The following is a 14,614-nucleotide window of genomic DNA, read 5'->3' as shown; positions in this document are numbered from 1 at the left end:
TTCTATTCTTTGCTTAGGAGCTTCTGAGGAAACTTTTCCTTTTCTTTTCTTTTTAGTACAGTTATAATGTAATATATATATATATCATAAAATAATGAATCAAGCCTTCTGATCATGGAGTCAACATTCTCTTCTCTCTCTCATCCTGAAAACCCCTGTGACCACGGTCACGGCTGCAGGATTCGTGCCCGACCCAAGTACTGCACTGATGGCTCCAGCATTGCTGTCCAACAAAAACAGGGGAAGGCAAACTGTGTGCAGTTCATGGTATTTTACAGTGTCTAAAACTCGCTAAGTCATTAAACCTTAAAGGTGAGATCCATTTGGAATGAATGACACGGAGAAGTAGTGCAAGATGGAAAAGGGGAGCATAGAAATAAATTGAGGGAAACATTTCAGATGGTTTCTTTCCATTTTCATTTCATTTCTGGAACGCTGGTTCAATTTTTTGGTAATCTTCTCCGTAATCCCGTCTGTTCTTTTCAAAAACCTTTCCTGGAGAATGAGGTCGAGCTCCCGTCACAAGATGTGCCACCACCTGCAGCTTCTCTTGGCTTTCCACACTGTGCCTGCAGCAGGACTCTTGCAGCAAAGCAGGACAAAGGTTTGGAGAACTTGACATCTTGTCCTTTCTTTTCCTGGTAGACTGGGGAGTTGTGCTGTGGGTAAGGTTTTCATTGTTACTGTTCCAGGCTAAGAAAACAGGAGGTGGTACCAGGAATCGTTAGGGAATACAAACCTGGCTGAATGCAGAGAAAGAATCTCCAGAGCCTGCAGCCACAAGTAGAGAGTTGTGTGATGATCATTCCAACCTGTCAGCAGAAATCTTGAAAATTATCTGGAATGTGAAAATGCTCTAACAGAGGGAGTTTGTTTCTGAGTTCAGTGTAGATGATTCCATATCTGGTGCTTGGTGCATAAATCAAGAGCACAATCAGTTCATGAGAAGCACCAGAACAAGCTGAACCTCCCAGAGCAGCCAACTGAAAGAATCTGAAAAGGAGAAATGCAGAGAATGACTTGGTGAACCTTGCCTGGAAGACAAGTGATCTTTATCTAATAACTACTAATCCATTCCCTCGTCTTTGTCTTCCTTAACAAGGCCATTTGCATCCCAGATTCTCCATGAAGTGCGAAGCCTGAGCTTGTGGAAGTGGCTGAAAGATGCCCTGTTCCTCTGCAGGGACACTCAGGCTGGAACAGGAGCCCAAGCCATGTCTGGGGAAGCCTCCTCTGAGATGGAATTTGTGCCGTGCTGGGAGAGGAGGAGGAGGGGGAGAAAGATGGCGCTGTGTGGCAGGAGCAGGAGGTTTGGGCCTCATGGAACCAAGGGGCAATTGTGATGCTGCAGGGCCCCAAGGATTCAAGAACATGGAAAAGTTCTGGTTGGCTTGGCCTGACTGGTCCAGCTGACCTTGAGGGTCATGTTGAGGGTTGGTTCTCATCTGCCCCTAAAACCCTGGACTTCTGTGCTTTCCTTCCTGTGGGAAAGAACTCTTCCACTCCTCCAGGGGTTCATGGCTGAAATTGGGATTCCACATCCAAATTCAGTTATATCGAAGGATGATTCCTGTATGAAGCCTGCCAGAACAGACAGCTCTGGATGGCTTTGGCATTTTGGTGGCCACCTCTTATCTGCCTTCAAAACACTGGGGGGCTGTGCTTTTTTTCCATGGGAAAATCATCTTTAAAGTGCAGGTGTTCATAGCCAAAATTGGGAATCTGCCTCCAAAATGCCTTATATCCAAGGACAGCTCCCAGACAAAAGCTGCCAGGACTGTCTAGGTTTCCTTGGCTTCCTGAGGGCCAGCTCTTATCTGCCTTTGAAACTCTGGGGCTCTGTACTTTCCTTCCTATTGAAAAGAACTGTCATTCATCTCCAGGTGCTCATGGACAAAACTGGAATTTGGCCTCCGAAGATCTATCTACCCAAGGACTGCTCCCAGACAAAAGTTGCCAAGACAAACAGGTCTGGCTGGCCTTGGCCTCCTTGGGTCTGCCTCTAATCAGCCTTTGAAACACTGGGGCTCTGCCCTTTCCTTCCTGTGGAGAGCTGCCATTCTGTTCCAAGCAATCATGGCTTAAATGGAATTGCACCTCCAAAACTCCACAAATATCCAAGGGTTGCTTTCAGAGAAAAGCTGTAAGGAAAGACAGGCCTGCCTGGCCTTGGCCTCTGGTGACTGCCTCTGATCTGCCTTCAAAACCCTGGGGCTCTGTGGATTCCTTCCTGTAGAAAAGAACTGTGCCTCTTGTCCAGGTGCCCATGGCCTCTAGCACATGAGCACTGTATAGGGCTAAAGGAGCTCTGTGCTCAGTGGGGTGGAAACTGAGGACAGCAGAGGAGAGCCCTGGGAGGGACTGAAGGGTGCTTTCAGAGTTGGTGAATAATTCTGACAAGGTAGAAAAAAGCCTGAATAGAAAAAAATCAGTGCCAAGGGTAGCTGGGGAGGCCCAGATTGGGAACAAGGAGAAAGGAATTTCCCACCCAGGGCAGGGCTGTGGTGCAGCACATCCGCAGCAGGACCCTGAAGCAGCCCAAGGCTTTGTGTGGGCAGGCAGAGGCAGGCAGGAGGCAGAGCTGGCAGCAAAGGAAGGGCCCAGCCAGGTGGGGCAGCCGGGGGATGCCGACAGCCTGCAGGGACAGAGGCGCAGGGCAGGGACACCGTGGGACAGCCTGGGCTGCACCGGGCACAGGGATGGGCAGCAGCTGCAAGACAGCCCTGCCAGAGCCAACTTGGGCAGCACTTTGGCCATGGCTGCTGGCCCTGGGCCTGAGGCAGAAGCAGGAGACAAGTGACCCTTGCAGGGCTGGGGCCTCATTGCCTCCTTGTCCCTGCTCAGCAGCCTGGCAGGGGTCGCCCCATGCTCCTGCCCCTGGCATTGCACATCCCCACATGCCAGTGCCCATCCCGGCAAGAGCCCTGAGCAAGGAGAGAGGGACAGGATCTGCCTGGCCAGGGGCTGGGGCTCAGGCCTGGGCCCTTTGCATCCCTAAAACACATCCAGGTGTGCTCAGCACCAGAGACACCTTTGCCTTCTTTGTCCCCAGCTGTGATCACTGCCTCCAGTGTTCTGCACTAACTGGAACTTGGGGACACTTTCTCAGTCGTGTTCCTCAGTGGGAACCATTAAAACTTCAAGAAGTTTCAGACTTTCAATTTAATTTTGAGTTCTTGAGAAGTTTTTGAGCACTCTCTCAGGGACTGAGTCTGATGTAAACAACACCAAAGTCCCAAGAGGTTCATTGAAGTCCTTGTGCTGTGTCTGTGCTGCTGAGCTTTAAAGGAACAGCTCTTGCCAGGACCAGCTCCTCTCCCAGCCCAGCAGGGCTGAGGGCTCTGCCTGCAGGCACTGAGGGGACAGGAGCCAGGCAGAGACAGGCTGAAGGCAATCAGGATTGGGAAGACATTGAGCTGAGACTTCACTTGGGGAAACATTTTCACAGCCCTGTGCATGGTGAGTGTGTGGGTGCAGGGCAATATCCCCTGTGCTCCTGGAGGGATCTCCTGAAGCCAGCACATCCCACAGCCTGGGGGATGTGTCAGGAGGACTCTCCCAGTTTCTCTGTGGCACAGGAGGAACAGGAGGAGGATGTGCTGCAGAACGGGGCTGCCCTGGGCACCGTCAGAGGGACAGGGCAGGACGGCTCCTGCTGCCAGGGATGGCTGCAGGGGGTGAAGTTGGGGCTGCAGCCAGGGCTGCCCAGGGTTGTCCTGCAGAGCACCTCCTGCAGCCCTCAGGGCTCTTGGCCAGCCCAGGGCATGTGCCACCTGCCAGGGGCAGCTCTCAGCCTGCTGGCAGCTCCCCATGGACGCTGCAGGGGAGAAGTTGGAGGTGGAAGGAGCCACCCCCAGCAGGGCAGATTTCTCCTGCTCTGGAGATGGTGCTGCATGGCCAGGGCTGCTCTCAGCTTTCTCCTAAAGGGAAGGGAAAGGGGCTGTCAGCTTTGGCTGTGTCACTGAGACTCCTGCACTGTCAGCCTGGGCATCAGCAGATGGGCCACAGATCTCCCTCAGAAAGTGCCTCCTCAGCCTCCTCTCCCTACAGACAGCAGCAGCAGCACCTTGGTTGCAGCATCTCTGTTTGTCTGCCCTACCCTTAAGGCCCTGCTGCCAGGGAGATGCCCCTGGGCAGTGCCCTGTGCTGGGAGGGGTCTGCAGGGCAGAGCTGAGCCCCCAGGGCTGGGCTGGGCTCTGGCAGCACTGGCAGGGACAGGGCTTGGATAGAGAGAAACAGCTCCCAGTAGGCACAAATCGAGGCAGCAGAGAGCCAGACCAACCCTTGGCATCCCTCCCTGTCCAGCTGCGTAGGGAAAGAGAGAAGGGCTTAGATAAATTGACTTTTAAACTGGAGTCTTTAAAATCTCGACTTAATTCTTCAAGCTCAGTTTATGTTGGATCACCCTGAACTAGAGGGAGGTGGAATGGGCAAAGTGCACCTGTGTGGGGACCAGAAGGTCTGACTGCAATGGGGCAGACGGAGCCCTGTTTTCCCTGTGGGCTTCCCAAGGGTTCAGGCTGAGAGCAGTGCTTAAGATGAATCAGTAAATCAAAAGCATAAACCCAAGCTCAAGAATAAACATATTGAGTGAAGCTTCCCAACAGGTAGAGAAGTAGTTTTATAGGAATTCCTAAAATAACCCTATGGGGTTGATTCCAAGAGCTTGGTCTCAGCTTTTCAATGTCTTGTTTCTACAGTCCACAATGCCCAGAGTTAGGAATGTCCAACAGCAGCTCCATCAGGCACTTCCTCCTGCTGGCATTGGCAGACACGCGGCAGCTGCAGCTCCTGCACTTCTGCCTCTTGCTGGGCATCTCCCTGGCTGCCCTCCTGGGCAACGGCCTCATCATCAGCGCCGTAGCCTGCAGCCACCACCTGCATACGCCCATGTTCTTCTTCCTGCTCAACCTGGCCCTCACTGACCTGGGAATGATCTGCACCACTGTCCCCAAAGCCATGCACAATTCCCTCTGGGACACCAGGAACATCTCCTACACAGGATGTGCTGCACAGCTCTTTCTGCTCCTCTTCTTCATTGGAACAGACCTTTCTCTCCTGACCATCATGTGCTACGACCGCTACGTGTCCATCTGCAAACCCCTGCACTACGGGACCCTCTTGGGCAGCAGAGCTTGTGCCCACATGGCAGCAGCTGCCTGGGCCAGTGGCTTTCTCAATGCTCTGCTGCACACAGCCAATACATTTTCCCTGCCCCTGTGCCATGGCAATGCCCTGGGCCAGTTCTTCTGTGAGGTGCCCCAGATCCTCAAGCTCTCATGCTCACACTCCAACTTCAGAAAAATTTGGATTTCATTGCTTGCTGTCTGTTTAGCATTTGGCTGTTTTGTGTTCATTGTTTTCTCCTACATGCAGATCTTCAGGGCTGTGCTGAGGATCCCGTCTGAGCAGGGACGACACAAAGCCTTTTCCACCTGCCTCCCTCACCTGGCTGTGGTCTCCCTCTTTGTCAGCACTGGCACATTTGCCTACCTGAAGCCCCCCTCCCTGTCCTCCCCATCCCTGGATCTGGCCCTGTCAGTTCTGTACTTGGTGATGCCTCCAGCCCTGAACCCCCTCATCTACAGCCTGAGGAACCAGGAGCTCAAGGCTGCAGTGTGGACACTGATGAATGGACAATTTCAGAAACAGTAAACTGCTGGAAAATTTTTGCAAATCAATTGTAATATAAGTCATCTTTGATACATTAAGTTGGTTTTAGTTTAGAGGTGCTTTCACTTTGTATTACATTTTTAATATTGCCCACAAAGAAATACAATGCTTTGTACCGTTTCTCATTTTGTTTCTCTCAAAATTTGCAGTGGCCACTGACTGTGTTAATGAGGAGCTGTGCTCTTGATGGCTTAAGCAAAGTAAAGCATCTCTCAGCCAAGTTTTCACTGGAGATGCCCCCTTTTGTTGCCTTCTCTGGAGCTGCAGCAGCAATGTCTGTGTGCAGAGCAGGGGGCAGATCAGGGCTGGCACAGCAGCTGTGCCCAGCAGCAGCAGCACTTGGTGTTGCCAGTGCTGCTGCCGTGGCCCTGCCCCGCTGCCCTGGTGGCCCTGGTGTTGCTGTAGGGCCTGAGTGCTCTCGGGGCCAGGCACAGCCCTGGGGGTGGCAGTGCCGGGGCTGCGGCAGGGACAGGTCATGGGCACTGCTGGGGCAGCACTGACGCCTCAGGCCAGGCCCTGGGGGCTCCAGGCTCCTTGCCCAGGCTGTCTCAAGAACACACCCAGGCCAATGGTCAACACAGAAAAACCCTGTGAGCAGCCCCAGGGTGGCTGTGGGCAGGCTGGGGGCAAACAGCATGGCTGGGGCTCTGCAAGGGCCCTGGGGGAGACGGGAAGGAGCAGCAGAGCAGGGGCTGATCCATCCCCAGTGCGCTGCACAGCCCAGGGCAGCGTCCCAGAGCGTCCTGATGGAGCTGCCAACAACATCCCCCCTCTGCAGCCCTGGCCTCTCCCCCAGCTCACACAGGTGCCCCATCCTTGCAGGCACAGACACGGCAGCACTGGCTCAGCAGCCCCTGTTTGCATTGCACACAGCAGTGGGAGACCCCCCATGCTGTTGCTGTGGGGACATGAACCTGAGGGAGCACAAATGCCATCAGCCCCTGGGGCCAGCAAGGGCTGGGGGACACCAGGGAAACCACTCAGCTTTGTCCTGGCCTCTGCAGTCAGCCAGAAAGTTTGTTCCCATCGGCTGGGAGTGCCCTGTCCCACTGCAGACGCTGTTGCTCAGAGCCAGGGCTGCCTGGCAGTCAACCCCCAAACAGCCCTGAGCATTTCCTTGGCTTCACCTTTGCTTTCTTTACTCTTCCTACTACAAATCTCTTCCTACAACACAGCCTTGTTCCCTCTCCTGCAAACAGCCCATCCCTGTTTGCCCTTTCCTCTCTGGCCCCACTCCCCACTGCAGTTCCTTACTTGGCACCATGGGAACATCCCTTGGGCAGCAGGATCATCCTACAAGTGCTGCAGGAATTGTCTGCAGGCTCCTGCAGTGCCTGGTGCTGCTCCCTTGCCAGAGGCACCCCAGGCCAGGGGGGCACATCTGGGCTGCTGTGTCTGGCTCTGGGGCTCCCTGTTCTGGGCAGTGAGGAGGAGCTGCAGAGGCTCTGTAGGACTGACAGGATGGGCTTTGGGGCTGCCAGGAGAAGCTGAGGGACCTGGGCTGCTGGAGCTCCTGAAGAGGAGGCCCAGGACTCATCCTGCAACTGCTCCAAGGGTGGTTTCAGAGAATCCCAGAATCAGCAAGGTTGGAAAAGTCTTTGGAGATCATCAAGTCCAGCCTGTGCCCTGACTCCACCTTGTGTGCCCTGGGCCTCCTCTTCTCCAGGATAAACAACCTCACCTGCTCCCTCAGCCACTCCTCACAGGACTTGTGTTCCAGACTCCTCCCCAGCCTTGTTGTCCTTCTCTGGACATGCTCCAGCCCATCCATGTCCTTCCTAAATCTGGGGACCCAGAACTGGACACAGCACTTGAGGTGCTGCCCAACCAGTGCCCAGCACAGGTTAAGAATCCCTGCCCTGCTCCTGCTGGCCACACCATTCCTGATCCAGGCCAGGCGCTATTGGCCTTCTTGGCCACCTGGGCACTCTGCTGGCTCATGTCCAGCCTGCTGTCCATCAGTTCCTGCAGGTCCCTTTCTGCCTGCCTGCTGTCCAGTCACTCTGTCCCCAGCCTGTAGCACTGCAGGGGTTGTTGTGGCCAAAGTGCAGGACCTGACAGTTGGATTTGTTAAACCTCACCTTGTTGGATTTGGGCCCTTGATCCAGCCTGTCCAGGCCCCTTTACAGAGCCCTCCTACCGTACAGCTGATCCACACTCCAAGAAATCTTGGTGTCACCACGGTTCCATTGGGCCCCAGAGTGTCCCAATGGTCTCCACGTTTCCATGAGGCCTCCCAGTGTCACAATGTCCCTTTGGTTCCATGGGACCCCATGGTGTCACAAAGTCCCTTGGATCCTTGAGCCCCACAGTGTCACAGTGGCCCTTGGTCCCCCAAGGCCCTGCAGTGTCACAGTGGATCCTTGGTTCCACAAGGTCTGGCAGTGCAGCAATGCTCTCCTTGGTTCCACAGTGTCACAATGGCCTCTTGGTCCCAAGGGCCACCATGGTGTCAAACATGTTTCTTTCATTCCAAAGTCCCTGAGGAGCTGCACTGGCCCCTTGGTTCCATGGGACCCTGCAGTGTTACAATGGCCCCATCATGACACCAGGTCCTGCTCTGTCACAATGCTCTGCATGGTTCCACAAGGCCCTGCAGGGTCACAGTGGCCTCTTGGTTCCATGAGGCCTCAGAGTGCCACAATGAATTCCTCGGTGCTTTAGTGTCACAATGGAGCCCTGGCGACACAAGATCCTGCAGTATCACCAGGGACCCTTGGTTCCATGGGGCACCACAGTGTCACAATTGTTCCCTCAGTTCCCAGAGTCCTTGCAATGGAGCAATGGCCCCTTGATTCCACTGTTGCCACGCTCTCCCAAGGGTCTCCTTGGTTCCACACTGGCACAATGGCCCCTTGGTTCCACAAGGCCCCACAGTGTCCCAGTGGCCTCTGTGGTTCCAGCAGGACCCAGACTGTCACAATGGACTCCTTGCTTCCATTCAGCCCCACAGTGTCACAGTGGCCCCTTGGCTCTATGCTGCCATGTCGCACACAGTGTCACCATTGTCCCCTTAGTGCTACCAGGCCCCTTGCTGAGTGTCACAATGGCCCCTTGCATCCCCAGGGCCTTGCTTAGTGTCACAATCATCAGAGAATCAACCAGGCTGCAAAAGACCTTGGAGAGCATCAAGTCCAACCTGGAACCCAACATCATCTTGTTACCCAGACCATGGCACTGAGTGCCACATCCAGTCTTTCCTTATACACTTCCAGGGATGGTATCTTACCTGTTCCTGATCCAGAGGATTCTCAGGGTTTGGATGAGGGAAATTGTGGGTAAGTGCTGGGGAAAAAGCGTTACTGATCATCAGCTTTAAAGCTCTTGATTTTAATATTAATTCAGACTGCATTAGAAGGTGCTGGGGTCAATATCAATTGGACATTGATGAAATCACTCTATAAACAGGAAAAAAATTTAACAGGATAAATCAGTTTTCTCTCCATTGTTTTCAATACAGTATATTCAGTTTGAATACACTTCAGAAATGTGTCTAATTAACCACGAAAGAATTGAAAACCTAGAGTACTCTCTGTGACTTTTCTTGTTCAGGTGTTTTGAACAAATGTTTATGAGCCTTTTCCCATGAATTCCTGAACTGAAGAGCTCAAGAAAGAAGACGCCTCTGCAGGAGGAAAATTCATCATCAAACTCCGAGTGGCTGAGAACCAATCCCCATCAGAGCAGCAATGAACAGAAATGGGCACAGCTTTGTGGCTGCCCCAGCTTTGTCATGGGCCCTGGGCCTGCAGCAGGAGCAGCTCTTGAGGGCCCCAAGGCCGGGGCTCTTGTGCTGCCCTGGGCAGATGGGATGGCAGCAGGGGCTGCAGAGCCCTCAGCACCTCAGCCCGAGGGGAGCAGGGCAGCCAGGGAGCCTCCTTTGGCCTTGGCCAAGCACCTTCCCCCATGGCTGGGGCTGAGTCCTGTGGCAGCTGCAGCTGCTGCTGTGCCCTTGCCAGGGGCTGAGGCCGTGGGGCAGTGCCCAGAGCAGCCTGGGCTGAGCAGAGCTGTGGGGCCAGAGCCGGCTGGGCTGGGCTGGGGAGAGGCCCTTGGTGCTGCCCAGAGCTCAGGGCAGCTGGCAGAGCTTGCAGGGAGCTGGGCTGGGCTCAGAGAGCCTGGCCCAGAAACCATCAGTGTCCATCTCAGCCTGGCTGAGCGTGCAGAGCCCAAAGAGCCTCCATGGCTGTGCTGGAGACCAAGGCTGCAGGAGGGAAATGCAGGGCTGCTGCGGGATGGGGAGGGCATTGAATTCCAGCACACACCTCAGCTCTCTGATGATCCCGGCACCATGCTGGGCCCTGTTTCAGACTGGAGCAGGGCAGATGCTGATGGGACAGGAGCCATGTGGGGCTGTCAGGGACCTGTAGCTTGCAAAGTGCTCTGCTCTCCTTCAGGTGCTCTCTGAGAGATCCAATCCCAGCTGGGCACCTCAGGGCACAAGTGGCGCTGCGTGTTCATGGGCACACAGCTGATGTCTGCCTGGAAAGGGACACAGGTTTTAATACCTGTTAGTTTCATAATATACAAGCAAATCTTTATTATCTGACTCACTTGAGTACTTTTAGGAGATGGTATATTTTTCCAGAAGGAACAGGAATTTTCTGGATCTACTGGATTCTTGTAATGATTCCAGGAAAAAATATCAGTCTTCTTCTCTATGTTAGTCACCAACATTTAGTCTAATATTTCATGATCCTCTTCCTTCCAGTGTTTCCAGTTCTCATGTTTAAATGGCCATGTCTAAGGACATCTCTTCACTCAACCAGCCTGATCTATGACCTTCCCATTGATCCCAGATTTCCTTCTTCAGATGCTCTCTGGTCATTCAAGCGCCTCTCAACTGAATGGCTTCATGCTTTGAACTTCAGGGAGTTGTCCAGACATTCTGATGTTCAAATTTATATCACATTAGACAACAACCTAATTGTCATTATATCTATCACAGAATTACATTTTCTTATGTCTCTGTCTAAAACTGTTCCAGAACAGAGATCCCCTGGGGATGGTGGACGTGTCAAATGCTGCTGGGACATCACAAAGAGCTGACGTAAGAGCTGTGATGGTTATTAAACTGTTCAAATGTTCAACTTGTGTTTGTTGGCAAGAAACCTTCCTGTGCCTCTGAGTGTCACCAGGCCCTGAGCCCAAAGGACACAAACCTGATGAGTTGTGGTTCCCACTGCAGGGGCACTTGGACCTTGGCTCTGCACAGGAGAGCTCTTCATCCCCTTTCTCTCTTTGCCTCCCTCTTGCCATGGAGGGAGCTCCTGGCTTCAGTGTGTGACTCGTGTGTGCAAAGAGCAAATCTGGGCAAAATCGGGGCAGGAAGGGTTTGGGGGGACTTTGGGATCTGTGCTGGGCACAGAAGGTGTTTTCCATTGCTCTGGGGCTGTCTGCTGTGGAAAGTGGATTTAATATCCAGCAGAGGAATGACTTTTGCATTTGATGGAGCTATGACTTGCCTTGGCTTTGTTGGCAGACAAGAAATGAACATCCCTCTTTGTCTCGGGCAGCTCCTTCTCCAAGGAAAGCAGGTGGGAGTTGGAGCCAAGGAGCTGAAAGCTGCAGGTGCAGCCTGGGCTGGAGGGAGCTCAGATTTGCACAAGGCTGCTCTAAGTGCCAGGGTTTGGATGAAGGAAATGGTGGGGTGGGGGTATGGACAGAGTCTGATTGTTTGTCAGCCATAAAGGGTCTTGATTTTCATATCTATTCAAACTGCATGTGGAGGTACTTGGATTCAGTGCCATTTGGAGACTACACTTATCAATTTATGAACAGGAAAAAACCTGAAAAGATCTAAAAATGGTTCATCACTGTCTTTGTAGATAGAATATAGTCCGTTTGAACTCACTACTGAAATCGGTCAAATTAACCACAGATGGTTTGAAAACTTAAAACAAATTATTCCCAGAGGCTTGACTGGTTTAGGTGTTCTGAATGTTAATGAGCTCTGGGACACTGAATTCCTGAACTGAAGAGCTGAAGACTGAACAACTGATTTGAAAAATTAAGTCAAATTACCACCAGAGGCTTGGCTTCTTAAGATGTTCTTAATGTTAATGAGCCCTGGGACACTGAATTCCTGCACTGAAGAGCTGAAGGCTGAACAAGCCTCTGCAGCAGGAAAATTCAGCAGCAGCCTCCAAGGTGCTGAGGATGTCAGCAGCCCCCACTGAGGCCATCCCTGCCCAGAGACCGTGGGGGAATGGGCAGACAAGGAGAGCGTCCCTGGGGCTGGGGCAGCACAACTCAGAGGCACCAGCGGCTCCAGCTGGGAAATGGAGTGTGGAATGGGGCTGGGACAGCCCTGCCTGGGCTGGGCCAAGCAGGACACACAAGCCCTGACTCCCATTCCCCAAAAAACTCTCTCAAGGAGACATTTAAAAGGAATTACAATTGTTTGTGTCCTCTGAGTCGGATGTACTGGAGAAATACCAGCAAGAGATTTTCAGGACCCCAAAACAACAAAACAGACTTTGCTGGTAACTTCACAAAATGAGAGAAATTTTAGCAACTGGTTTAAAACGACATTCAATCAACACAGAACACTTCTTAAAGCACTGACTTGGCAAATTCAACTTCACAAACTGTAAGCTATTTGAATTTTACACTACTCAAATTTACAAAAGGAAATAGAAGGAAATGACAGAAAGAGGGAAAGGCAAAAAATACAGAGGAGCACAAACAGAGGTACCAACTCCTGGATTCCAGCACATTTCAGATGGAAATTCCAAGAGGAGGTAGGGTCAAGATGTGTACTTGCCTTGTGATCAGCCTTAAATACCCCTTGGTTTCCCTGGGCCCTTCCCCCAGGTGGGTCTTGGGCTCATTTGGTCCCTCAGGAGCTGGGCTGGGGCTGCAGAGGTGGCTGTGGAGCATTGCCTGTGCTGTGCCAGGGACTGGCAGACACTGCTGGGCTGGGATAGAGGCTCTGGGGGGATTGGGGTTCCAGGGCACAGCAGCATTGGAGTTCCAGGGCAGGGCAAATCTGGACCTGCCCCTTCCTCCCCTGTGCAAAAATGTTTTGAGCCAAGATTCTCCTCCAGTCTCTCACAACAGGGAATGTTGGAGGTGAAATCCCAATTCTGTCCTTGGGTGCCTGGAGGAGAAGGACAGTTCTATTCCATAGGAAGGAAAACACAGGGCTCCAGTGTTTGGAAGGCAGCTGAGAGCCTCACAAGGCCAAGGCCTGGCAGACCTTCCAATAAGGGCAGATTTTGTCTGGGAGCACTCTTTGAATTGAAGGAATTTTGGAGGTGGAAGGCCAGTCTTGGCCATGGGCACCTGGAGAAGCAGGACAGTTCTTTCCACAGGAAGGAAAGCATGGAGCCTTCCCCAGTATTTTGGGGACAGATGGGAAGTGACCCTCATGAAACCACTGGCAGCTAGACTTGTCCTGGCAATATTCCTATTGGAACAATCCCTGGATATAGGGAAATTTGGAGGTGAAATCCCAATTCTGGCCATGGATGTCTGGCGGAAAAGAACAGTTCTTTTGCATTGGGAAGGAAAGCATGAAGTACCAGTGTTTCAGAAGCAGATGACAAGAGAGTCTTAATGTTCCAAGGTCAGCTGGACCAGACAGGCGGCCCCTGGGAGGCCAAACCAGCAAGACCTGTTCCATCTTCCCTTGGTTTTGTGGGGCCCCATAGGGTCACAATGGTGCCTTGGATCCATGAGGCCCGACAGTGCCATAATGGTGTAACATGGCTTTGCAAGGATTCCTCAGGGGTGAAGAGATGGACGAGAATCTTGGCTTCATGGTCAGAAGGCTGGATTTATTAATTCGTGATATATAATACATTATGACTATACTAAAAGGAATAGACAGAAAAGTTCAGAAGCTGCTAAGCTAAGAAAAGAACAGGAATAGCAATAAACAAGAGAGCTCTCTGTGAATCTGTCCCAGAGAGCTTGGTCCTGATTGGCCCTTAATTGTAAACATGGAACATGGGCCAATCATAGGTGCACCTGCTACATTCCACAGCAGCAGATAACAATTGTTTGTCCTCAGCTTCCCAGAAGAGGAAAAATCCCAAAGAAAGGATTTTTATGAAAAAATATCAGTGACATATTGGTGTCTTGTTTCCATGGGGTCCAGCAGTGTCACAATGTCCCCTCGGCTCCACAAGGCCCTGAAGTCTCACAATGGTGCCACTGATTCCATGAGGCCTTGCAGTGTCACAATGGTCTCCATGGTTCCCCAGGTCCCACAATGTCACGTGACTCCTCTGTTCCAGGAGCCCTGCAATGTCACAATGGACCTTAGGACCCTGGGGATTTACAGTGTCACAATGGTCTGCTTTGGCTCCACAGTGTCACAATGGACCATTGATGACATGAGGGCCTGCAATGTAACACTGGACCTTTGGTTCCAGGCAGCCCTGCAGTGTCACAAAGGCCTCTTGGTTTCACGAGGCCCCACAGTATCACAATGGTCCTCTTGGTTCTGTGGTGACCTCCAGGGTCCCAGTGGTCTCACTGGTTCCATGAGGCCTCACAGTGACACGATGCTTTGGTTATTCCATGGGGCCTCAAAGTGTCACAATGGTCTCCATGATTCATTCCATGGTGCCCCTCAGTGTCACAATGGTCTCCGTCATTCCATGAGGCTGTGAAGTGTCCTAATGGCCTCTCCACGGTTCCATGAGGCCGTGTAATGTCACAGTTTGGACCTTGGCTCCGTGGAGTCTTGCAGTGTCACAATGGCCCCTTGGTTCCATGACACCCCAAAGTGGCATAATGGTCTCCACAGTCTGAGGAGTCCCGGCAGTGTCACAATGGATCCTTGGTTTGATGGCGCCTCTCAGTGTCACAATGATCCCTACATTCCATGGAGCCACACAGTGTCAGGACAGTCCCCTTGGTTCCATGAGGCTCAGCAATGTCACAGTGCTCTCCATGATTCCATGAGGCCCCACAGTGTCACAATGGTCCCTTG

The 14,614-nt window shown here is 52.4% G+C and overlaps 1 protein-coding gene across 1 annotated transcript in view; it reads right to left on the bottom strand.

Moving 5' to 3' along the window:
* Positions 1-14,614, bottom strand: part of LOC134434645 (olfactory receptor 14J1-like) — a gene marked incomplete at its 5' end in the record, with an annotated part of 206,587 nt that overhangs the window by 59,103 nt on the left and 132,870 nt on the right. The gene's annotated exons all lie outside the window — the stretch shown is intronic.

This window comes from Melospiza melodia, unplaced genomic scaffold (assembly GCF_035770615.1).
Source record: "Melospiza melodia melodia isolate bMelMel2 unplaced genomic scaffold, bMelMel2.pri scaffold_45, whole genome shotgun sequence".
NCBI lineage: Eukaryota > Metazoa > Chordata > Aves > Passeriformes > Passerellidae > Melospiza > Melospiza melodia.
The sequence above is the reverse complement of the archived record's forward strand: the minus strand, read 5'-3'. Positions and strand labels throughout refer to the sequence as shown.